Genomic DNA, 24295 nt, shown 5'->3' with positions numbered 1-24295 from the left:
TTTTGTTGGACTAAAAGGGATAATTGTAAAGAGAATATCTTATGCATTGTATACATGAGTTACCTGTCAATTAAAAAAACAAAACCCAACTATGGTCAATAGGGAAGGGAAGGTGGGACATCTGGCAGACAGAAACAATAGAGCCAGGCACGTGAGATTTGCTGGGAAAGGTGTGAGGAGAACAGAGGCATGGTGCTTGAGCAGAGGTAACCAGACACATGGTAAAATGTAGATTAGTATAAATGGGTTATTTTAAGTTATGAGCTAGTCAAAGAAGTGCCTAGCTATATGGCCTAGGTATTTATAAATTATTTTCAGTCTCATGAGTCATTATTCTGGAATCTTGGGGTTGGGAGGAAAAACATGCACTCCAGTACAAACAAGAAAAAAAAAATCAAACAAAGCAACCCTAGGTCTCTGGGCTATCTAGTGTCTGGTTCTTAGCCATCCAAGCAGTGTTGGTTATGGGTTCCATTTTGTGGAGTGTGCCCTAAGGAAAATCAGGATCTAAGAGTCACACACAGTCCTAGGCGCCCAGTACCCAGTGCCTTCTGCCTACTTGAACAAAAAGCACAGCTCCAGCATCCATATCCCAGACTCCTTCTACCTACTCTAGGACACTTTCTGGATATCAGGGACAGTGTCTCAGCCTTTGGTCCATGGTTCTACCGGTCCCTCTGAGGCGACTGACTAGACAGTAGGAGCATACAGGGTCTCTGATCCAAGATGGTGGCACCCAGCAGAGTCTGACCACTAGGAATGCAAAGTACCAAGCTGACTATGAAGTGGCAGCAATCATTTGTGTTTCCATGGAGAGAGGAGAAGACCCTGGAGGCCAGACTTGCACACTACCACCCTCAGACACCCCACGTACTCCTGCCACCCTGAAGAAGACTCTAGACTCCAGAGACATGCAAATCTAGCCTATGAGTCATGGCTCTACAATTTGTCTTGAGACCAGCAGGTCCTTGCAGGATCACTCAGGTTAGAAACCCACACCCTAATTCCCTGCCTATAGGTCCAACTGGGACACAACCAGCCCACAGAGCTGTAGGCTGTGTGAGAAGATCCAGGCCCTCTGCCCATGACATGGGGCTCCTTTCTCATGTCAGAGAAGCCCGGCAGGTTCCAGGAACAAACAGCCAATGCCAGGGACAACCAGATAGCTAAGGGTTAGTGTAAGGCACAATCAACAAATACCAGGGCAATATGAAGCAAGCTCTAGTTATTCTAATACAGCTGAAACACAAGGAAATGACCTTAAAGCTATGCTTATGAAGCTGGTAGAGGACTTTAAAGTGGAAACTAATAAATCCCTCAAAGAAATACAGGAAAATACCATCAAATAGGGGCCTTTAAGGAAGAAATGAATAAATCACTTACAGAAACACAAACCAAGGAAATCCTGGAGATGGAAAACCTAGGGAAGAGAACAGGAAATCCTGGAGATGGAAAACCTAGGGAGATAAGCATCACTAACAGAATACAAGAGATGGAGGAGAGAATCTTAGGCTTAGAAGATACAATTGAAGAAATCAATATATCTGTCAAAGAAAATACTAAATTAACAATATCTGATACAAAACATCCAAGAAATCAAGGACACCATGAAAAAATTGAAACCTAAGAATAATAAGAATAGAAGAAAGAGAAGATTCCCACCTCCAAGGGCCAGAAAATATTTTCAAGAAAATCATAGAAGAAATAAATCCACATACCTACAGATACTTGATTTTTTACTAAGAAGCCAAAACCATACAATATAAAAAGAAAGTATCTTCAACAAATGATGCTGGTCTAACTGGATGTTTATATGTAGAAAAATGCAAATAGATTCATATATATCATTCTGCACAAAACTGAGGTCCAAGTGGATCAAAGACCTCAACATAAAACCAGAAACACTAAATATACTAGAAGAGAAAGTTGGGAAGAGTCTTGAACTCACTGGCACAGGAGACAACTTCCTCAATGGAACACCAACAGCAGAGGCTCTAAACTCAACAATTAATTAACGGGACCTCTTAAAAATGAAAACTTCTGTAAGGCAAAGAACACTGTCAATAGAACAAAACTGCAACCTACAGATTGGGAAAAGATCTTTATCAATCCTACATCTGCCAAAGGGCTAATATTCAAAATATATAAAGAATATGAGAAATTAAACACCAACAAACCAAGTAATCCAACTTAAAAATGGGGTGCACAGCTAAACAGAGAATTCTCAACAGAGGAGTCTTGAATGGCCAAGGAACACTTAAAGAAATGCTCAACGTCCTTAGTCATCAGGGAAATGCAAATCAAACTGACTCTGAGATGCCATCTTACAGTCGACAGAATGGCTAAGATCAAAAGTTCAAGTGACCTCAAGACCCACTATACCACTCCTGGGCATATACTAAAAAGATGCTCCATGGTACGACAAGACACTCCTCAACTATGTTCATAGTGGCTTTATTCGTAAAAGCCAGAAACTGGAAACAAGCTAGATTTCCCTCAGCTGAAGATGGATAAAGAAATTGTGGTACATTTACACAATGGAATACTACTCAGCTATTAAAATCAAGGAAATCAGGAGATTTGCAGGCAAATGGATGGAACTAAAGATCATCCTGAGTGAGGTAACCCACAGGGGAAGGGGGCATGCTCAGTCTTGATTCTACTTAGCAAGCTGGGGTGGGTGAGTAGGTGGGGGACTCCCTTTATCTGAGAGAAGGGATGGGGGAAGAGGGAGGGAGGTTAGTACTGGGAGGAGTGGAGGGAGGGGGATACTTTCGATAGGGATCTAAAGTGAATAAATTAATTAATTTTACAAAAGGAAATGTGGTACTTAAACAAAATGGAATTTTATTCAGTTGCAAAGAAAATTATGAAAATTTCAGGTAAGTGTATGGAAGTAATCATTCTGAGTAAGGCACTCAGACCTGGAAAAACAACCACTGTATGTTTTCTCCTACGTAGACCCTGTCTTTGGATCTTTAGACATGTGTGTTTAAACTGAATGTGTAAAGAAGTCAGGGAAAGCAGAAAGAGCAATGAGAAGATTTCAAGGGAGAGAGGGTAGTAGAAAACAGGTGATTTGAAAAGAGAAGGATGGGAAGGGGGGGCAAAAAAGGAAAAGAGGACTGGGGATAGGAAGGCAGGAAAAAAGGAGGCCGGGAAGGATACATAACATTACAGACCCTTTAAAAAGCCAAACAAAAAGCTCTTACTTTAGAAGCTTCTTAAAATACATACATATACATCACACAATACACAAATAAACACACACACACACACACACACACACACACACAAATAAATCTACAAGGAGAGTTTAAATGGAGTTCCCCTCTATGGAGGGGTGGAAATAATGCCTCCTCCAGGTGTCATGGGCTATCAAACAAAAGATCCGAACAGGTGTGTTTTACGTCTTCTGAAGCTGTTGTTTAGTGGGGTCCTGTGGGCATTACAGGATATTGGAATCCCTGCTGGTTACCCTCCAGAACTTGATGGTAACATCCTATTGCCAAAGACGCTGCACACTTGGTACACAGGACATAGATAGGACAAAGGACATGTGCGTGCTAGAAGGTGCTATGTTTCTGAGGGAGAGAAGAAAAGAACATTACGACCCTGGTGAGGACTGCGAGCTACAATTAAAAACCAGCCCGGAAAGACATGTCCATTGCTACAATAGTGGAGTAACAAACAATGCTCTGATTGGACTTAAGACCCATTCCACAAGACAGAATTTATGTTTTGTACGGATAACTGGATCAAGAACCAGCATCTGTGTAAGTCATAGGTTCTAGGGGAGAACCGGATACTATCGTTCTGCTAAGTGGACACAGAATTAAACTGCCCAGCCCTCACCAGGGAAGCTTCCTTCTGCAACAGAAAACAATTAATACAGAGACTGACAACTGGCCACTGTGCAGAAAATAAGGCACCATGAAGTGCTCAGCCGTAAATGGGATATCCTATAACACACTGTGCCTGAAACTTTTAGGCTCATCAGAGGAGGCATAAATATGGTTAAGAGCCAGAAGTCTATAGCTACTGTAAAAGTCATGTTGTCGGGGAAGGCCGGGTTGTTGCACAGATGAGCTCACGGTAGCTGTGGCTGCATGCAAAGATCAAGCCGGTTAACGTTACATCATGGATGGATAGGGACTTACCACGTCCTTACCTGGATGAAAGCTTTTGGCAGTCGGTGGCTGCTGGGGGAGAGAAAGTTGGTTTGTTGTAGGGATGCAACCTCTGATAAGCTCGCTCTAACCTCACTCCAGTGGATGGTCCTATGCTCATATTGGTAGTTCTGAATGGACTCAATGAGTTTATCAAAAGTTCAGGAAGTTGGGAGGTAAAAGTAATGGGAAAGAGTCAGAGAGGAGAGGGGGTGGAGTTGATAAGGATTCATTATATGCGTAACTGAATTCTTTGAGAGGTTCATACAAGCACACAGTGTATCGTGATCATATTCACCTTACTGCTGTCCTCAACTCCTCCCAGATCCACCATCTGTTTTATCCCCTCCCAAATTCATGTCCTCTTTTTTTTTTTTTTTTTTTTTTTTAAATAGCCCACCAAGTTCAAAACTACCCATACACTCATCAGGGCGAGGCTGTTCCCTGAACTGCCGTCAACCTACCAGGGGCCACATCCTTAAAGAAAGCTGATCTCCATTCCCCAAGAAGAGTTAAAGTGTCGGTAGCTGGGGGTGGTGAGTCTGGGCCCCTTCCATTTCTATGCTGGAATGTTGATGTGAACTTGAGCAGGCTAGCACACATGTTCTGAGCGTGTGAGTGCACCTGTCCTGTCAGGCATCCAGAAGGCAGGCCCAGGGTCTTCCCTAACGTCTGGCTTTGGCAACCATTCAGCTCCCTCTTCTGGAAGGCCCTTCTCCAGGGTTTTTATTCGAAAGAGATGTTGGATTTTGTAAAAGGCCTTCTTTTATCAACCAAAATGATCTGATGATGTCTGACCTTGAGTCCATTTATGTGGTAAATGGTATTTACTGGATCTACTTATGCTGAACGTCCTTGTGTCCCTGGAGTGATGGCGACTTGATTGTGGTGAATGATCTTTTGGATGTGTTCTTGAATTCTATTTGAAAGTATTTTATGTTTATCAGGGAGACTGATATATAACTCTATGGGGCAGGTTGTTGTTAATGTGTTCTGTTTTTTTGCTGTTATCATAATCCAGGCTTTTGTAAAGAAGAGTTTAGAAGACTTCTTTTGTTGTTGTTGTTGTTTTGCAGAGAAATTTGCCTAGTTTTAGTGCTAGCTCTTCTTTGAAGGTCTGGTAGAAGTCTGCACTGAGCCCACCTGACCCTGGGCTGTTATTAGTTAGAAAATTTCTAATTACTACTTCTATCTCATTGGTTGTTTTGGGTCTGTTTAAGCTATTTACCCCATCCAGCTTTGGTAGGTTACACGCATCTAGAACTTTATCTATTTCTTTCAGATTTTCCAATTTAATAGAGTTTCAATTTTTAAAGCCTGGCCTCATGATTGTACAGGCTAGAAGACTTTTCATTTTTTAACATACGAAGTTGCTTAATTAGGTCGTTAGCAATTTAGAACACCAGTTTGTGAGGCTACATCTCGTTTGTCAGGGCAAACCGAGATCGAAGGTGGCCCTGCCCCTGAGGAGCAGCTTTGATCTTCGGCAGAATCTGTGAGTCCAGAGTTTTCTCATCAGCCTTGTGCTACTCCATAATCTCTTATTTCTCCTTCTCCATGTCAAAGATCTCGCTCTCCTGATGCCTGGGCCTTCGCAGCTGCTTCTTCTTAAAGTAAGCATCAGTCAGGTGTTTGGGGATTTTAACTTTGCTGATATCAACTTTTTTCCTTTTATTTTTATTTTTTGTATTAATTACAGTTTATTCACGTTGCATCCCAGCTGTAGCCCCCTCTCTCATTCCCTCCCAATCCCACCCTCCCTCCCTCATCTCCTCCCATGCCCCTCTCCAAGTCCACTGATAGGGGAGATCCTCCTCCCCTTCCATCTGACCCTAGCCTATCAGGTCTCATCAGGACTGGCTGTATTGTCTTCCTCTGTGGTCTGGTAAGGCTGCACCCCCATTTGCTGTTATTCATATGTATCACATCTATGTAGAAATACTGACTGCTTTTCTCCTTTGGCAACTCCTTTGGTAGTATCAAAGTTAGTCCTCAGAGAGGAAACCTTCAGTTCAGATTCAGCTCAAATCATCTGCATTCTCTGTCTGAAGTATATCATCTCTTCAGCAACACACTTGCTTTCAACCTCTGAGAATCAACCAATGACAACAAAAATGGCCTGTGTTTTGGGGGAGGGAAGGCTCTTGGACTCCTATGACCAACGACTCAAAAGGAGGTCTCTCGTATCTGGTGCTGGGTTTTTTTATTACACAGTCGTTTGCTCTTAGGGTAAATATTGTCAACCAGGGGCCAAAATTTTATTTAAACTACATATGTATGTGAACACATACACTTATGTGTATTATATACAATTTTAGGTAAATAAAGAATAATATGATTCTTTAAAATCCTTTTCAAAATCCTTAGTGTTCTTCACCCCTCCTCTTTCCCTCTCCTGCGTTGATTGTCCCCCCTTCTCCTAAACTAAAGCCCCACCCTCCTTTTCCCTATTTCTCCCTCCATATCATTGCATTCCTATCTGCAGGACCTTCCCATGGTCCTTCTTTATTTTCTGAATTTTTGTGATTGCTCTAGGACACGACCTCACATCTGAAGATTTGGAACTAGTATCCACAGATGAGAGAGGATGTGAAGTTTTCTTCTTTCTGTGTTTGGGTCACCTCACTCAATAGCTAGCTCCACCCATTTACTTACAATATTCATGACTGAATCCATTTTTCTTTCTACCTGAATAGTATTCTATAGTGTATATGAACCACATTTTCATTACCCTTTCATCTGTTGAACATGTAGTTTCTTTCTATTTCCTAGCTATTATGAATAGAGTGGCAATGAACACTGATGAACAGATATGTGTGGAGCTGAGTGCTATGTACCGTGGGCATATGCAAAAGCTGGGTCACAGGACAGATTTATTTTTAGCCTTTTGAGAAGTCTCCATACTGATTTCCAGAGTGGCTGCACCCGTTCTCAATCCCATCTGTTGTAAGTGAGTTCCCCCTTTCTCCACATCCTCATCATCATTTGTCGGCAGTGTTTTGCTGATCTAGGTCATTCTGACTGTGCCGAGATGAAATCTCAAAGTTGTTTTGATTGGCATTTCCATGGTTGCTAAAGGTGACACTCTTTGAAATAATTCTTAGGCGTTTTGATTTGTCTTTTGAGAACTCTCTGTCGAGATTCACAGCACCTTTTTAAATTGGGCTCTTTCTTTCCTTGACTCTGAGTATATATGTATATATATATACATATATGTATATATTCTAGCCATATCAGATGTAGAGTTGGCAAAGATGCTCCCCTACTGTGTGTCTTATTCATTCAACTGATTCTTTCCTTAGCTGCACAGAAGCATTTTAGTTTTATGAGATCCCATTAGTCAGTTGTTGGCCTTAATTCCTGTGCAAGCTGAGTGAGGCCTACTCTGGGAGTTCTTACCACATCTCTATCATTGTAGAAGTCCTTGAAAACACCACTGCTGGTAGAGTAATGATCTGCATGAGGCAAAGAGAAAGCCCAGTTCAACATGACCAGTAGCCAGTGCTGGTTCAAACTTCGAGAGTCTTGCCCCAGGGATGTTAAAATTTTTAGGCATTTAAGTACAGTACAATTTTGGAAAGAAGGTTCCTGGGAATATTTCTCTCAATCCAATGTGCACGATAAAGCTTAAGGTGTGCCTACATGGAAACCCTTTTTTCAGTGTACATGTGACTCCTTCCATAAAAATGGGTTCTCTAAGGGCCTAGGAGAGGATCAGGTGTGGTCTTGGTCATACAGATATCATAGAGGTCAGCAAGCTACCAAGCACATGTGACAGCTCCCTTAAGGATAGGTTCTATTGACTGATAAACAAAGCTAAAACATAAAGGTCTAGGGAGGAAGGGCCTGGACGAACATTCTGGAGAATTCCAGTGAGGTCTGGCTCTACAGGTGGCAAAGGTCACCAGGTTATTAACTTATATCTGCTCCCCACCTTCTGGGGGGGGGGGAGACAGGAATAGATGCCCTTCTGTTGAAGAGATGAGCCTGTGTGCCTGGCATGCCTGGGTTTCCTAGAGCTTATTTGTGAGCACCAAGACCTCCGCGCCTTCTACATCTCCCCATTTCTAAGCTTTTAAGAAGAAACAGTGAGGCTATGGTTGAGTGCATTGCCTCTATGACTGTCTAATTGATATAAGCAAGCATAAGAGGATCTTAAGAATAGCTAACAGAGGATCAAGGAAAGGAGAAAGCCATCTTAACCATGAGAGCCATTCAAAGGTCACTTGAGAGATTTTATCTCTTTATGCCGATCATTAATTTGACCATCAATAGAATGAGAAAACCATGACACATTAAAGCAACACATGCCAGGAAACTGTTGACAACTAAGATTATGTTTGAACAACAAACAATCTATAGTAGCTCTGTTTTGTAAAACTATGGTCCACAAGTCTCTTGATTAATTTCTGCTAATGTTTTGCTGTAATGTTGATAGTTATACTAATCATACAGGCTGGCTTTGATTGTGCTTTTCATTCTAGTAACCGTTCCTGGGACAGGCAACGAAAAGGCCATTGTGGTTGCAGCCATCACAGGACCCAACAGATGCAGAGTCATCACAATTTTCGAAAAGAGCTATCTTAATTGTATTGATCTATTAAAAAGATATACCAGGCAAAATGGGTGTAATATGGCTTACCCCAAGTAAACCTTTATAACCCGCAGGAAGGATGGTATAAGCAGCATTTTCATACACACACACACACACACACACACACACACACACACACACACGTTCATGCCAAAGACAGTTGCTTACCAGAGAAAAGGGAATTTAGAAGTGGAATTGTAACAAGGAGAGACATAAGCACATTTAAAGCCTCTTGCACTTAGCAAGAACATCAGGGGAAGCCCTACAAACACAGGTGTGGGCAGATTCTATATTGCCCCCATTAGCTGTGTGTAGTACACACCAGTGTCTCCTGTGCCATATACATGTTTTTTGAAGAGGCCAGGAGTAGACAGGTCTCCTCTGATTCAAACCGCTTGTTCTTGTTGACTGTCACGGGCCACGTGACAGCAGAGGTTATTTTCTAAACCACTGGCAACAGAGAGATAGAAGTTGATGTCACTGCACTCTAGGTACAGTAATGTCAACTTCAGTAAGAAATACATTTGAGTATTTTCTTTTCATCATACAACTATAGTTTCTGTTATCGCAGCTGTCTAAAAAGTACCTAATTAGCTAAGGTCCTTATCATTGTGCTTGGCCTGATCAGTTAGATTAGTTCAACCAAAAAATTTCCCATTCATGTGACTAAATATTTATATATCATTTTTCATCCAGACACTGGTCTTAAAAGATTAACAACAATCCTTAGCATGGCAAAACAGTATCACACTGCCTCCTCTTTCAGGTGCGCCTTTTATCCCCTCTGACAAAAGGCATCTGGATTCTACATTGGCAAGCTGAAAATTAACGTGCAATACAGTCAATAAACATAACGACATCATTTGTATTGTATCTTTGCTGTTTCCCCAGTCTCTGTTTGATGAGTTAGAGTCTTGAAGGCTCTCCAAGTCATGGGCTTGCTCTTCCTCCTGGGGTGTCTCCTCTTGATGGGTATGTTATCTATCTTCTGATGCCTTATTTGTCCAGTGGTCTCTGGGACGCTGTCCTGGTCAGATCCATCAGATCCATCAAAGTCTGAGACTTTGTTTATTTTCTGAAAAGACAGAAGCGTAACCTTCTTGCCCCAATGTTAACATTGGGTCTTTTTCATGGATTAGTTTTTAGATCTTTTCATTTAACACACACCTTAGGCTGTGTCTTCTTTAGGGCAAAACGCTTTGGGGAAGCAAAAGAAGTTATCCATTAAGTGAAAAACTTAAAAAAAAATAATGAAAGTTAGCATAGTCAAATGTAGTATAATATATAGAGAATCGTGTGTGTGTGTGTATTCCCTTTTTATTATTAAAATTGCTAATTAATTATTTGATAGTTTTGTTTCACATTAGCTTGATGCCATGAATAGAGTGGAATTTAAGTTAACAAGATTAATATTGCATAAATTGCAAATCTGCAAACATTTTTAAAGTGTTTGTTAACACAGGCAGGACCAGTTTTTAGTTGAAATAGGAGTCCTAGCAATGTATTAAGAGAAAGACAAGTTTTGTTTGTTTGTTTGTTTGTTTGTTTTAGATAGAGTTTCTTTATGTAGCCCTGGCTGTCCTGGAACTTGCTCATAGACCAGGCTGGCCTTGAATGCACAGAGATCCACCTGCTTCTGCCTCTTAAGTGCTGGGATTAAAGGTGTGCACCTCCACCATCAGCCTGACAAAGTCGAGGTTTACATGTGGCACAATGGTTATTTTCCTGGAGCTACCAGAGCCCCATGCCATGCCTGGGCCTGTCATCTGTAACTGGCTAGCTAGAGAGAGGCGCTGCACAAATCTGTAGTGCACTTTTGAGCACAGTTCTCTGCAAATCTGAGGGCAGAGAAGGCTCCAGACATAGACAGCTGTAGTTTCAGATGTCAAACTGATTCCACTCATAACTAATTATGCACTAGAAGCTTGGAATACTATGTAACATATGCCTTCACGAGCATCTTCTAATTTCTTCCCTGGCCAAAGTTGGATCATTTATCACAACAAGGCAAGCACAAAAACAAAAACAAAAACAAAAACAAAAACGAAAACAAAACAAAAATAAACAAGCAAAAAAAAAAGACAAACAAAATCCACTTAATTAACAATGGTCATAAACTTTTAAAGATTTAAACCTAATGCTTTTAACTTAAAATTTGGGATCTTCAAATTTTAGGGCAATTTTAATTTTGAACTTAAGATTCTCCTGCTAGATAACAGGATCATTTAGAAGTACCCTGAGAAATAATTACAGAAAATCCTAAAGGAGAAAACCACGCAAGCATGAACGCTCATATCCAGCTGAGACCATAAAATGAAACATAAATGTGAACAATACTGAAGCACAACGGTCTCGTGGAAGAAGGACTTGCCGGAAGGTTCTGGTTTTGGTACATGCTGCGGGCGGTCTGATGAAGCGGATTCTCAGGCTGCACCAAAACGAATTTTATGTGAAAACTGCAAAAGAGCTCAACTCCTGCTGCCTGTGCTTCTGTGTCATCCCCTCTGACCTCCGAGAGAAACTGAGAAACACGCAATTAATTTTGTTTGGATTCTTTGGCCACCGTGTTATACAGTAGAAATTATTTTTTAAACTTTCTTGATTTCAATTCTCTCCTCTTTTCCTCCTTAAAGCCATCCGAAGCCTTTTTATATCATTTTTTAAAATATTTTGTTATGTTATATGAAAGTACAAATATAAAAAAATAAAGTTTTAGTATCTACAAATACAAAGGACTCTGGGTGGTTTGGGGGCTCTCAGTGACTGAAATGAGGAAATCTTCACTTCTGATAAAATCTGTATTTTGCTGCTGTGAGAGAAATGATTGGCTGAATGTGTAGTTTGACCAGGCACCGGCAGGAAAGGGTCTGTCATCTCAGGGACAGACCACGCATTGTACCAGGCCACTGGAGCAACTTCCTACCAGTAACATCCACAGCTGTTCCCGGCTTTCCTCCAGGCAGACCCTTCCTGCGTCCTGCTCTCTAGAGACAGAGGTACCAGCATTTCGGGACTGCTGTCATGTGTCAATAGGATTGAATTTATTTTTCTATTTACCTTTTATTTTCAAAGGAAGGAAACTCTGAGGTAGTGCACCAAACTTTTCTTCCATTTCTCTCGTCTCCAAGTCACTCACATTTTATTCTTTCCGACTTTCAGTTTCCTGGACTCCAAACACGAGGACCTCGTTCCTGATGTTCCCACCCTTTTATTCCATTCTCTCTCCATTCACAACCTTCCTGCGACATCCTTTTTCTCTCAAGCCAGGTTAGTTTTCATTTTTAGGGCACCTCTATCCTTCGTGTGCTAATCTATATACAAAACCATTTGATATTGCGCCTCAGGCTTCCTGCAGGAACCCATTTGGGGTGAGGTTGTAAAGAACAGGGGGCTCCAGCGATATTCATCACGATTAGAAGGCTCTGATTCCTCCTTTGTCCACACAGTGAGCTGTCATATGAATTTAAATATACAGCAGAATGAGTTAAATATTCAGTGGCCGGGAAATGCCTAACAAAAGCTGATTGACTACACTGAGTTTAGACTGTTGAGCTGTTCGACCAGGGGTGGCTACATCTTTTCTTTGTGGAGCACATGAAATTTGTTTATAAATCATATGCTGATTGTCCTTTTGAAGAGCCATCTGTAAAAGCTTTCAAAGCAGTCTCTGCAGGATTTTTTCTATGTAATTTTAGGCAATACCTACAGGGCATCTTCAAACCTTAAAAGGAGATCCTTTGGATAATGATTATCTATAGATCTTGAGTAACATGCTGACCCCTACCTGCCAATTATTATCAGCGTGGAGCAATCAACCTGCATTCTATTTCGTGGAGCAATTATTTCTGTAGGCTCTTTACTGCTGAGGGATTAGTTCTATGAGCTCTCGATTTAGCAGCAGCATTATTTAATAAGCTAATAACCCGCTCTGCTTCAGGTGTTACGTTTCTTATAGAATTTAACCGAGAGTCTCCAGAAAGCAACTTAAGGAGCAGAGCCAAATCCTCAGTAGCGACAGGCAGGCAAGTGCCTGCCAATTGACATGGCCCTAAATTTAAATTTTTCTCTTTTACTTTATTTACTATGAAAGGTAATCACTCATTTAAGTGTTGGTAAGATGATCAGGAGAAAAGAGTGTCATCCATAAACTGAATGAGCAGTACCTCAGGAAATGAATCAGTACTGGCTTTATGTCCTAGCTGCAGCTGTTCCTGTATTAGAAGCTGGACCTGTTTCAATTTTCCCTCTGAAGGGACCGTTGATCAAGCCATATTGAGTTATTCCTGCTGTGATGGAAAAAAACAAAAAAATAAACAAACAAATAAGCAAACAAAACCCTAGCTCATGCTGCAGGTGGTAGAGCCCGGCTCGCCCTTCCTCGGCAGGCAGGTGCAGCTTTTCATCACCCAGAGTTGGGAAGGGCTGCTGCCTGGAGGGTTTGCGTTCCTGTCAGATCGCTTGGGAGGGCAAGCCCCAAACACCCAGCACGCCTGGAAGCTGACCAGCTGCAGAGTCCATTTGGCCCGCACTGCCAAGCTTTGCCAAGGTATGTCCCGCAGAAATTATTTTTTTCTGCTTTCTTTCCTCTTTTCCTCCTGAAAGAGTCTAAACAATCCATTACCGTCATGTAAAACAATTGATAGGGACTTTTGCTCCCTCCTCATGGGCTCTCTTCACATTGATTCCTATGCACTTCCAATTTTTAACATTAATTGTTCCTTGGTTAGGAAACCAAGGATTCAATTTTACAATTACTTGTATAAAGTTGCAGAGCTGTTGTTCTGAAGATTTTGCTGCTTCAGATCTTAACAAATATCTCAATAAAATGCTAAATGTATAAAATGCTTTGTCTCAAAGGACTGAGTAGAACACAGGTTAATTTCACTCGGTCACTTAAACTTGCGACCCCTTAGGTGAAAGGCCTGAATTGCCTAATCCCCTATGTCTATTTGAAGAAAAGTTTTCTTACCTTCTCCAGTGGTCACGCCCTTCACATTGGGGACCAGCTGTGAGGGCCCCTGCACGGCAGCAGGGTAATGATCCCCTGAGGCAAGAAGAAACTTTCCGTTTAACACACTGAGTATCCTGTGCCGGTGGAAACTTCTAGTCTGCCCCTAGCAAAGTTTAGTTCTTAGGCATTTAAGTACTGTACAATTTTGGGAAAAAAGGTTTCTGGTAGCAATTATCTCAATCCCATTTGCATAATAAAGCCTAAGACATGACTACATCAAAACTCTTTTGCACCTGGGCAAAATCCCACCACTCAGGAGGCAGAAGCAGGCAGAGCTCTGAGCTCACAGCTAGTCTGGTCTACAGGGTGAGTTCCAGGACAGCCAAAGCTACACAGAGAAACCCTGTCTTGAAACAAAACAGACTAAAAGAGAGAGAGAGAGAGAGAGAGAGAGAGAGAGAGAGAGAGAGAGAAGCTGTTTTGCAATACGCATGTGACCTCTTCCATAAAGGCAGATTCTTTAGCTTAAGAGCCTAGGGGAGGATCAGGTGTGGTCTCAGTCATAGAGTCTTGTAGAGGTCACCAGGCTATCAAGTACACGGGGCATCCCCCCTAAGGATAGGTTCCACTGACAAAGCTAAAAATAAAGGTCTAGGGAGGAAGGGCCTGGATGAACATTCTGGGGAATTCCAGTGAGGCTTGGCTCTACAGGTGGCAAAGGTCACCAGGTTATTAACTTATCCACTCCCCACCTCCTGGGTGGAAGACAGGCACACAGGCCCTACTGCTGAAGAGAGGAACCTGTGTGCCTGACATGCCTGACGTGCCTGACATGCCTGACGTGCCTGACATGCCTGACGTGCCTGACATGCCTGGGTTTCCTAGTGCTTATCTGTGAGCACCAAGACCTCAGTGCCCTCTACATCTCCTATGTTTTTGTTTTCTAACATTTTCAGCACCTCAGGTTCCGTACTGAGGTCTTTATTCTGCTTAAACTTTAATTTTTTTGTGTGTGTGTGCAGGGTGATAGATATAGGTTTAATTCCATTCTTCTATATGTGAAGGCCCAGCCATTCCAGCACCACTTACTGAAGATGCTGTCTTTTTTTTTTTTTTCAGCATATATATATTTGCCTCTGTCAAATATCACAGGATAGTGGTTATGTGGATTCAAGTTTGGGTCTTCTGTTTTGTTCCATTGGTCTACAAGTATCTTTTAGTACCAATGCTGTACTGTTTTGTTACTATAGATCTATAATAGATCTTGGAATACAGAATACTAATTCCTCCCGCATCGTTTTTGCTCAGGATTGCCTTGGATATCCAAGGTCGTTTGTAAAAATATAAATTTCTTTTAAAGGACAGAGCCTTAAATGTGAATATCACTGAGTAGTTTGTTGTTTGTTTGTTTAAAAATCATTGTGTAGGCACATAAAGGCTGATGCAACTGTGGTCTCATGGGAAAACACTACGTCGCGAGCTGGCTATAAAATTTTATAGTTTTTTTTCCACATTGTACTGATTTTTTTGAGCATTGGAGGGTCATTGAGTCTTATGACAAGTTTCCACAGAGCTGTTGGGGCCAGACAGGTCCTTTGAAGGAGGTCCTGAGAGATCCCTGAACGTAGCTGTGAAGGTGAAGTGTAAATTGCGATAGAGACTTCGAGAGGTTGGAGGTATCAAAACTGTAGGCTATTGTTGGTGTTTGGTCTGATGCTTGTATATTAATGCCTGCACCTGTCCTCGTGTAAACCTACCTGATTGGCTGATTGAACGGCCTGTACCTGGGCACTGGGCAGGGCAAAATGGGGTGGGCGTGGCTAAGGTTCCGAGGACAAGAGAATCAAGGGCGACAGATGGACCGGAAGAGAGGAGGAAGGAGGACCCCACAGTGAGTTAGATGGAGAAGGAACCATGTGGGCGAGGAGGAAGGACGTAGAGGATGGCATGGATGAAAAACACACACCAAGATGAAAAATAAAAGCAAGTATATTGGGATTATGAATGGAAGGTAAACCAGATGAGAATGATTAAGGCGGACGGCATTGGATGGGGGCTGGGAAATGGGTGGTGAGGATATTGAGCAGCATAGGCAGAAATATCTGCCCGGCCCAAGGTAAGGCCATTACAAAATCTAACAGGTGTCTGTGTCTAATTATTTGTAATAGCGGGTCAAATAATACCGCCACAATAATTACAGGTCAAATAATAATAATAATAATAAGCATTATATAGCCCAACACTCATTTTTTTATTTTCTACAACAGGCTATCTACCAAGGAATGCTTCAGACATAGTGGCCCAAGGGAAGCCATATGTGCTAGGAGGCATCACTGCTCTCTGTCTCTGTCCTTCTCTCTCTCTCTCTCTCTCTCTCTCTCTCTCTCTCTCTCTCTGTGTGTGTGTGTGTGTGTGTGTAGACATGTGCATTTGTTTCTACTCAAGCTCTTTGGAGCTAAATTGATTCCATCAAGAGCCTCAGATCCCTATGCTAGAAATGAAACCAAAGGACCTGCTGTCTGTCCTGCTGTTTCAGTTTTGTTTCCTTGCTATGCCCTTATTTCTCCTTATTACAATGGAAATGTTTACTCTGAGCCATTGTATGTTAGAAACGTGTCATTTTTTTAAATCAGGGCATAACAGTTAATAGTTTTTCTTGAGTCTCAGAAAATAGTTTGGACTTTTGAACAGTATGGGGAAGACAGGGACAGTTGAAGTTGGGATTTAGTTTATTTTCTATTGTGAGATAGACATGAGCCTTTAGGGGCCAGAGGTGTACAGCCTTGGCTGTCCTAAACTTGCTTTGTAGACCAGGCTGGCTGAAACTGGCAGTGAACCACCTGGCTCTGCCTCCCTGAGTGCTAGGATTGCAGGTGTGCCCAGCTGAGTGTTGTTAACTGTGAGTTGTTCCCATAGGCTCATACATTTGAACACTTGGTCCCAGGTGCGGTAGGATTGAAGTGGAGCCTGGCTGAAAGAAGTGATAGGCCTTGAGGTTTCTTATCTTCCAGAAACTTTGTTTTTTTTCTTGTGTGCAACACATTATGATCAGCCAGTTCTGGGTCATACCTTCCCAAACACAATAGACTGTAGCCCTTTAACTGGAAGCCATAGAAACACTTCCCCAAGGGCCTCCTTGTCTGGTAGCGAAACCTTTACAGTGGGGAAAGTAAATAATACATGATTTGATGAGATCCGGAGATTTAAAAAAAAAAAATTGTTCAACTTGCTTATGGCATAAGACATGATCTATTTTAGAAAAATTTGTGTGGGCTGCTGACATCTGTTTGACTATTCGGTAGACTCTGTCGATATCTGCTAAGTCCGTTTAGTTGATGACACAATTTAACCCTAAAGTTTCTTTGTTGATGTTAATCTAGTCTGGATAATCTACTTATTCTTAAGAGTGACATATTGAAGTCAGTTTCCTATTGCTGAATCTTGATGGAGCTTTCCCTTTATGTCTCAGTGTTTCTTCATTAAGTAGGATGGATCAACATTTGGTTCCCATATGGCCTTAGTATTGTTTTATCTTTTATTTATTTATTACTTATTTGTTTATTTTTATTCACTTCACATCCTTGTTGTGGCCCCAGCACTCCTTCTCTCTCTGTCCCACCCCTTGTCCACCCCCTCTCCTTTTCCTCAGAAAAAGGGAGTTTCCTTTCCCATCTAGCCCAGCTTATCAAGTTGCATCAGAACTGAGCATATCCCTTTCCCCTGTAGCCTGGCAAGGCAGTCCTGACGGGGGAAGTGGTAAAAAAGCTGCCAAGTGAGTCTATGTCCAATATAGGCTCTACTTTCCTTACTAGAGGACCCACATGAGGCCTAAGATGCCCATCTGCTACATCTTTGTAGGACCCAGGTCCAGTTTGTGCATAGTCCTTGGTTGATGCTTCTGTTTCAGCAAGCCCATCTGGGCCCTGGTTAACTGGCTCTGTTAGTCTTCTTGTGGAGTTCTTGTCACCTTCAGGTCTTTTTGTCTTTCCTCCTACTTTTCTACAAGACTCCCTACACATCACCCAGTGTTTGGCTGGGAGTCTAGGCATCTGTTTTGATGTGCTGCTGGGTAGCACCTCTCAGAGGACAACTCTTGTCAGGCTCCTGTCTGCAAACTTAGCAGAGCATTACAGTGTCAGGGGTTGGCACTCTCCCATAGGGTGGGTCTTTGGTTGGGCCAGGCATTGGTTGGACATTCCTTCAATCTCTGCTCTATCTGCTCTATCTTTATCCCTGCACATCTTGTAGGCAAGGGTAAATTTTGGGTCACAGTTTTTGCGGGTTTTTCCCCTCCCTCTGCTAGGAGAGTATTATAGTTAGAGGGTGTCCTCTTCAGTCTCTGTGGCCTCTGCTACTAGGAGTCTCTACTTGAGTCCCCCTCATATCCTCCCAGGAGCCTACCCTGCTTAGGTGTCCAGCTTGTCACAGAGATGCCCCCAACCTCAGTTTCTTTTTTCTCTACAGGCCTTTGGTCCTCTTGCCCTCACCCTCCTCAGGTCTGATCTCTACCCTCTTAACCTCCATGCTGCCTCTCCTACCTTGTTCTGTCTCTTCAGCCACTGTGTCTGTCTATTCTGTCTCCCTTTTCAAGTGAGATTTATGCATCCTCTCTTGGTTCTTCATGTTACTTCTCTTCTCTGGGTCTGTGAATTCTAGTATGTTTATCCTATATGGCTAAAATCCACTTACAAGTGTATATATACCATGTGTGTCTTTCTGTGGCTGGGTCACCTCACTAGGATCATCTTTTCTAGTTCCATCCATTTGCCTGCAAATTTCATGATTTCCTTGTTATTAATAACTGAGTTAATATTCTACTATGTAAATGTGCCACAGTTGTTTTTTTTTTTTTTTTTATCCATTCTTGAGTTGAGGGACATCTAGGTTGTTTCCAGATGTTTCTGGCTCTTACAAATAAAGCTGCTATGAACATAGTTGAGCAAGTGTTCTTGTATGGTGTAGCTTCTTTTGGGTAGCAGAAGTAGAGCTGGGTCTTGAGGTAAAGGTATTCCCAGTTTTCTGAGAAAGTGTCAGATTGATTCCCAAGATGGTTGTACAAGTTTACACTCCCACCAGCTTGTGCTATCTCTTGAGATTTTGATCTTAGCCATTCTGACTGGGTAAGACAGACTCTCAAAGTGGTTTTGATTTAGATTTCCCTGGTGAGCATTTCTTTAAGTGCTTTTTGGCCATTAGACATTCCTCTGTTGGGAACTCTCTGTTTAGTTCTGTGCCCCATTTTTGGGGATATTTTGTTTATTGATGTTTGTTCTCTTAAGTTCATTATGTATGTTGGATATTAGCCCTTTGTCGTATGTAGGATTAGTGAAGATCTTTTCCCAATCTGTAGACTATCATTTCATTATTTTGACAGCATCCTTTGCCTTACAAAAGCTTTTTAGTTTCAGGAGATTCCATTTATTAATTGTTGTTCTTAGAGTCATTGTTGTTCGTGAATTGGTAGGATTAATGGCTATCTTACTAAAAGCAATCTACAGATTCAATGCAATCCCCATCAGAATACCAACACAGTTCTTCACAGACCTTGAAAGAACAATTCTAAAATTCATATGGAAAAACAAGAAACCTAGAACAGTTATAGCTTTTTAGATTGTTCCTTCTACTACTATGAAGTGACCTTTGAAAAAACTCTTCTATTAATTTGGCTTGAAATAACTACACCTACTTGTTTTTGGATTTTATTTGCGTGTAATATCATTTTCCATACTAGACTTCAAGTCTCTCTGTGTCTTCACTAGTGAGATGAGTTTCTTGCAGACAGCAAAGAGTTGGAGCATGTTTCTTTTTTTTTTCTAGTCATTACAAATTTTTTAATTGGAGAGTTAAGACTTCATACATTTAGAGTTAAATGTGTATGCTAATACCTCCATTATTCACATTAAAGATTTGTTGGCTTAGTGAACTAATAGTTTTTTTCCTGTCCTAACTCATTTTTAATCTATTCTTTTGTGATATTTATTTTTCTTTACTTAGCTTTTGTGATTGTGAATATATTTTACTCTATTCTGTGTACAATATTCTCTTGAAATAGATTCTGCAATGCTGGTTTAACAGCTATGAGTTTCTTTAGCTTACATTTATCATGTAAGGTCTTCATTTTTTTTCCCATTAATTTTAAAACATAGCTGCCAGACTTCGTGATCTTCGTTGAAAAATATTTTGTCTTCATGGCTTGAAATACATTAATTCATGCTCTCCTAGCCTTTGTGTTAAGAGGTCTGGTCTTATTCCAGTATGTTTGTCTTTGCAAATAACAGCACTTCTTTCTTAAAGATTCCAGTGTTCTTTTAAAAATGTTATTCTGCGCACATGATATGACGCAGGGAGGATCTTTTCTGGTTGTGTCTCCTGTACTTGGGTGTCCATTTTTTATTTGCTCCCTTTCCTTTATTGACTTCTCAATGAAACCCTTCCTATTGGCATTCTCCTAAATCTCCAGTATTCTTTCTACCTGGTTTAGCCTATTGGTGATATTTTCCATGGAATTTTTATTTGATTTATTGAGCTTTTTGTTTTTAAAGCCTCAATTTAAGTTTTAGAATCTCTATTTACTGACTTTCTCACCCAGGTCTTGAACTGACACCCACACAGCATCTCTTTATTTGAATACTCTTTTTGATCATCAGTCCTTTTCAAAAGTAGACTCTGGGATAGCTGTGTTAGTGCATACTGTCATCCCTGTACCTGTGAGGTTGAGACGGGGGAACAAGAGTTCGAGGCCATTCTAGACTACAGTGTGAAGCATGGCATAAAAGCAAAGCAAAACAAGCAAACAAACAAAAATTTCAAAAACCAAAAAATAAAAACCTCTCCACCAAGACTTTTGAATTTTTTGGCATCTCAACCATTTCCTAACCTTTGGAGCCCATTACTGAATTTTTGAAAGCATAGCATCTGCTTGCTTTTTCACCTTTGTTTCTTTTTTTCTTCCTTTCTTTTTCTTCTTTTTTCTCTCTTTTTTTCCTTCATTCCCTCCTTTCTTCCTTCCCTCTTTCCTTCTTTCTATTTTCTTCTTATTTCCCCTCTTTCTTCTTACTTTCTCTTTTTCTGTTTATCTCAGTGTCTATGTCTGTGTCTTTGTCTCTCTTTCGGTTCTAGGGATTGAGTTCAGGGCCTTGTATATTTAAGCAAGGGCTACAAAGCTGAGATATACCCTCCACTCTTGATATTTTGAGAGGGAGTCTCTCTGTGTAGCACAGGATGTCTTTAACTCATGGTAGCCTGGCTTCCTTACCTGGAGTACTGTGGTTACAAGTATGTGCTACCAAGCCAGACTGAGACTTTCTTGCATTTCTCTCCTGCACATCTGTTGGACTGGATACCTCTCCAGGTTTTACATGAGGGTACTCTTAGTGAGCAGCGACCTCTTGAGGCCTTAATCCTTATTACCACACAGAGAGGAGAAAACAAAACAACACAGCAACAATGAGCACAAACTAGGTACAGAGATTCAATAAAAGAGAACTGAAGACAATTGCCACACCACTGCATGAAATCACAGAAAGGGGCAAAAATAAAGAACAGGCTGATGTTGAGAATGAATAAAGGTTAAAGTCGTCATTGCAAATGAATGAAATAAATGGGTGATGGGAAGAAGAAAAGAGAGAAGCCAAGTTAAAGAAAGAAGAAAATAAAAGACCAGGCAATTAGATCAAGGCAAGAGGAGCTGGGGTTGCAGCTATATGGTAGAACACCTACTTAGCATCCACAGGCAAGGTCCTGGGCTTAGTTCCCTGTTTAAAAAAAAAATAAATAAGCAAACTCTAGAGATAATAAAAACCAACAACAACAAAAACAAAAGCAAGCAAGAGAAAAGAGTGAGAGTTACGGAAGCTTCATTTCAGATGGCCCGATACTGGAATCTGCTGGAGGGAGCAGAGAGGCAGCTGCAGCTGCCATCTATTGCAGCTCCCCTCTCTTCCCATTAGACCTGTTGGTGGACTGTGTGCAGGCTGAAATCCAGTCCAGTCAACACTGTGCTGTCATTCAATAACAGGACTGCATTAGCTTTAGACTCATCTCTTCTCTCAACACCAAAAGGCAAGCAGGCTCTTGCTCACTCAAGAGAGAACCCCAGTCTGTGCACCCAACGGTGGTTGGCTAACATCCGAGCTGGGGTGACCCCTTCGTGTCAGAAGATAGGGAAGCAAGAACATCTGAATTGCAAAGTAGGCATAAGGAAATCAGGCAGTCTACATGCCTGATTAAGTAGATTAAGGGTCCACTCAACAAGAGGGGAGAAGGCTGTGAAAATTTAGAGAACTGCTGGACTTGGGCTTATAGCTCACAGATCCACACAGAAACAGCAGGAAGGCAAGCCACTAGCTCTTGGCTTGGTACTCTCAGCAGCAGGCTCTTGATCACTGCCCCTCTGGGGGTTGCAGCCTTGCTAAGCCACAGAGAATGCAGCCAGTCCTGATGAGGCCTGATAGGCTAGAGTCAAATAGAAGGAGAGGAGGACCTCCTTTATCAGTGGACTAAGGGAGGAGCATAGGGGGAGAAGAGGGAGGGAGTGATTGGGAGAAGACAAGGGAGGGAGGGGGCCACAGCTGGGATACAAAGTGAATAAACTAGTAAATAATAATTTTTAAATAAATAAAAATAAAAAACAAAGTTTAATTTTTTTTTAAAGTCAATCATTTAGAGGCAATTGCAATTCTTTCTTCCCAGGTATCTTTAGGTTGTGTCAAGTTGTCAAAAACAGACAAGCACAGAATGCATTAGCAAGATACAGGACTCTTAACATCCCCCAAGCAGGGGAGATGTCAACATGACAGAAGTCCTGCGACATCAGTAGGGCACAGGGGAGGTGTCAGATATCTGTGTTTGAGGCGGCTCAGGAGAGATGTAGGCTATGAATGTGAAAAACAATGACAGAAAAACAAGGAGGCTTCAAGAGGAGCTTTGGCAGGAAGTTATTCTGGTGGCTTGAAGACGTTTACCATAGGGATCTCTGAGGTACAATGCAGAACTCACAATGAAGCTGAGTACATGAATGACGAGAGAGACGGGGGATGTGTTCTATGGTGTTAAACAGTCCTTAGCCCAGGGATAATCCAGCAGGACAGCTGTCTACTTCTCAGTCTGCCATCTCCAGACTATAGCTAAGTGGTCTCTGAGGCCCAGAAAACCACAGGTGAAGAGTTCCAAGCGTGTTCAGTAGAATATAGAAAGTTGTCCCATGTTCATGGATTGGGAGAATATTTTTTAAATGTTTTTACTACCCAGATTTAATGCAATTTCTATCAAAATAGCAATGACAATCTTTATGTTTTTGCAGAAAAAGATAAGCTTCTAAAGTTTGTGTGGAAATAAACACATGGGGAGGGGCATGCACAGGTATACACATACATGTACCAAAGCAACCCAAGGTGGGGAAAGGAACAAAACTGGGGGTATCACAATATTCAATTTCAAAACATGATAACAAGCTGTAGACACCAAGACAGCATGATATTGAAATAAAAATACAGACACATAGCTGGGAACTGAGAAGGGCCAAAAGGGACATCAAATGAATTGTTCATATCCTGATTCAAAGTTGAGGTCCCTTGCCCACTGATGTTTCAGGGGAACCAACAAGACTCTGCTTCCTCTAGTCATGGGAAGTGAGAAGAATGAACCTTAAAAACGAGAAGACAAGTTCAAGGGGAAGTGGACAGACAACTCTTTCGGGCTTTTTATAAGCCAAGGGGGTGCTAGGGATAGGGACCATTGTGAGATGCCCAGGGAAACCCTGGAGTCAGGACATCAAACATGAGCTGGTCAAAACACTGGAAATCAGGTTGTGGCCACCTTTAGGGTGCTGGTCTGTTTGGGGTAGTGTGTCCCTCAGCTGCAAGTCCACTTGAGACTTAAAACTATGCTCTCCTTTGGGACCAGGATAATCCGTGGTAGTTAAGTTGAGATGAGGTCAACATTGGAATGGGGTGGCCTATTGAGCAGGGGAGAGGAAGCAATCTTAGCAGGTGATTCACTAAAAGTTCAAGACGTTCTCTCCACAACAATAGGCCAAAGCAAAGAAATAGCAATAGCATCAGCTAGGGGGTGGGGGTGATCATCAGGGCGTGTCAGGGATCTGGCAATGCTACAGAAGGAAAAGACACCCACTGGCCTTGTGAAGAGACAAGCCAGGCATGCTGCTTCCCTCACTCCATTTCTTGAGGGGACCCTGATCTACAAGAGACTTGTGTGGTGAACAAGGGTGGCAATTTACCACCATCAAAACAAGGAGTAGTTTTGCATTCACTTGCAGAGCACAGACACGGAAAAGAAGCCCGCTTGTCAATGCAGAAACTCCTCAAATTGTGGGAACGAGCAATAAGAGAACACAAGAATATACAGGGCAGCCAGAAAGAGAGCGGGGAGGGAGAGGGAGAGTGCAGAGTGGCTATAAAGACAGCTCACTGGTCAAGCACTTGCCCATCATGCTTGAGGTCATTAGTTCAATCCCCAGCACTACAATGTAATAAACAAACAGGAAAGAAGCTAATAGAATGGCAGGAGCATGTCTTTATTTAAAAATAACAATCTCGACTGGAAACAGACTAAATTCACCAG

The sequence above is a fragment of the Psammomys obesus genome, unplaced genomic scaffold (genome assembly GCF_907164565.1).
Source record: "Psammomys obesus unplaced genomic scaffold, mPsaObe1.curated_primary_1811, whole genome shotgun sequence".
In the NCBI taxonomy this organism is placed as follows: domain Eukaryota; kingdom Metazoa; phylum Chordata; class Mammalia; order Rodentia; family Muridae; genus Psammomys; species Psammomys obesus.
The sequence above is the reverse complement of the archived record's forward strand: the minus strand, read 5'-3'. Positions refer to the sequence as shown.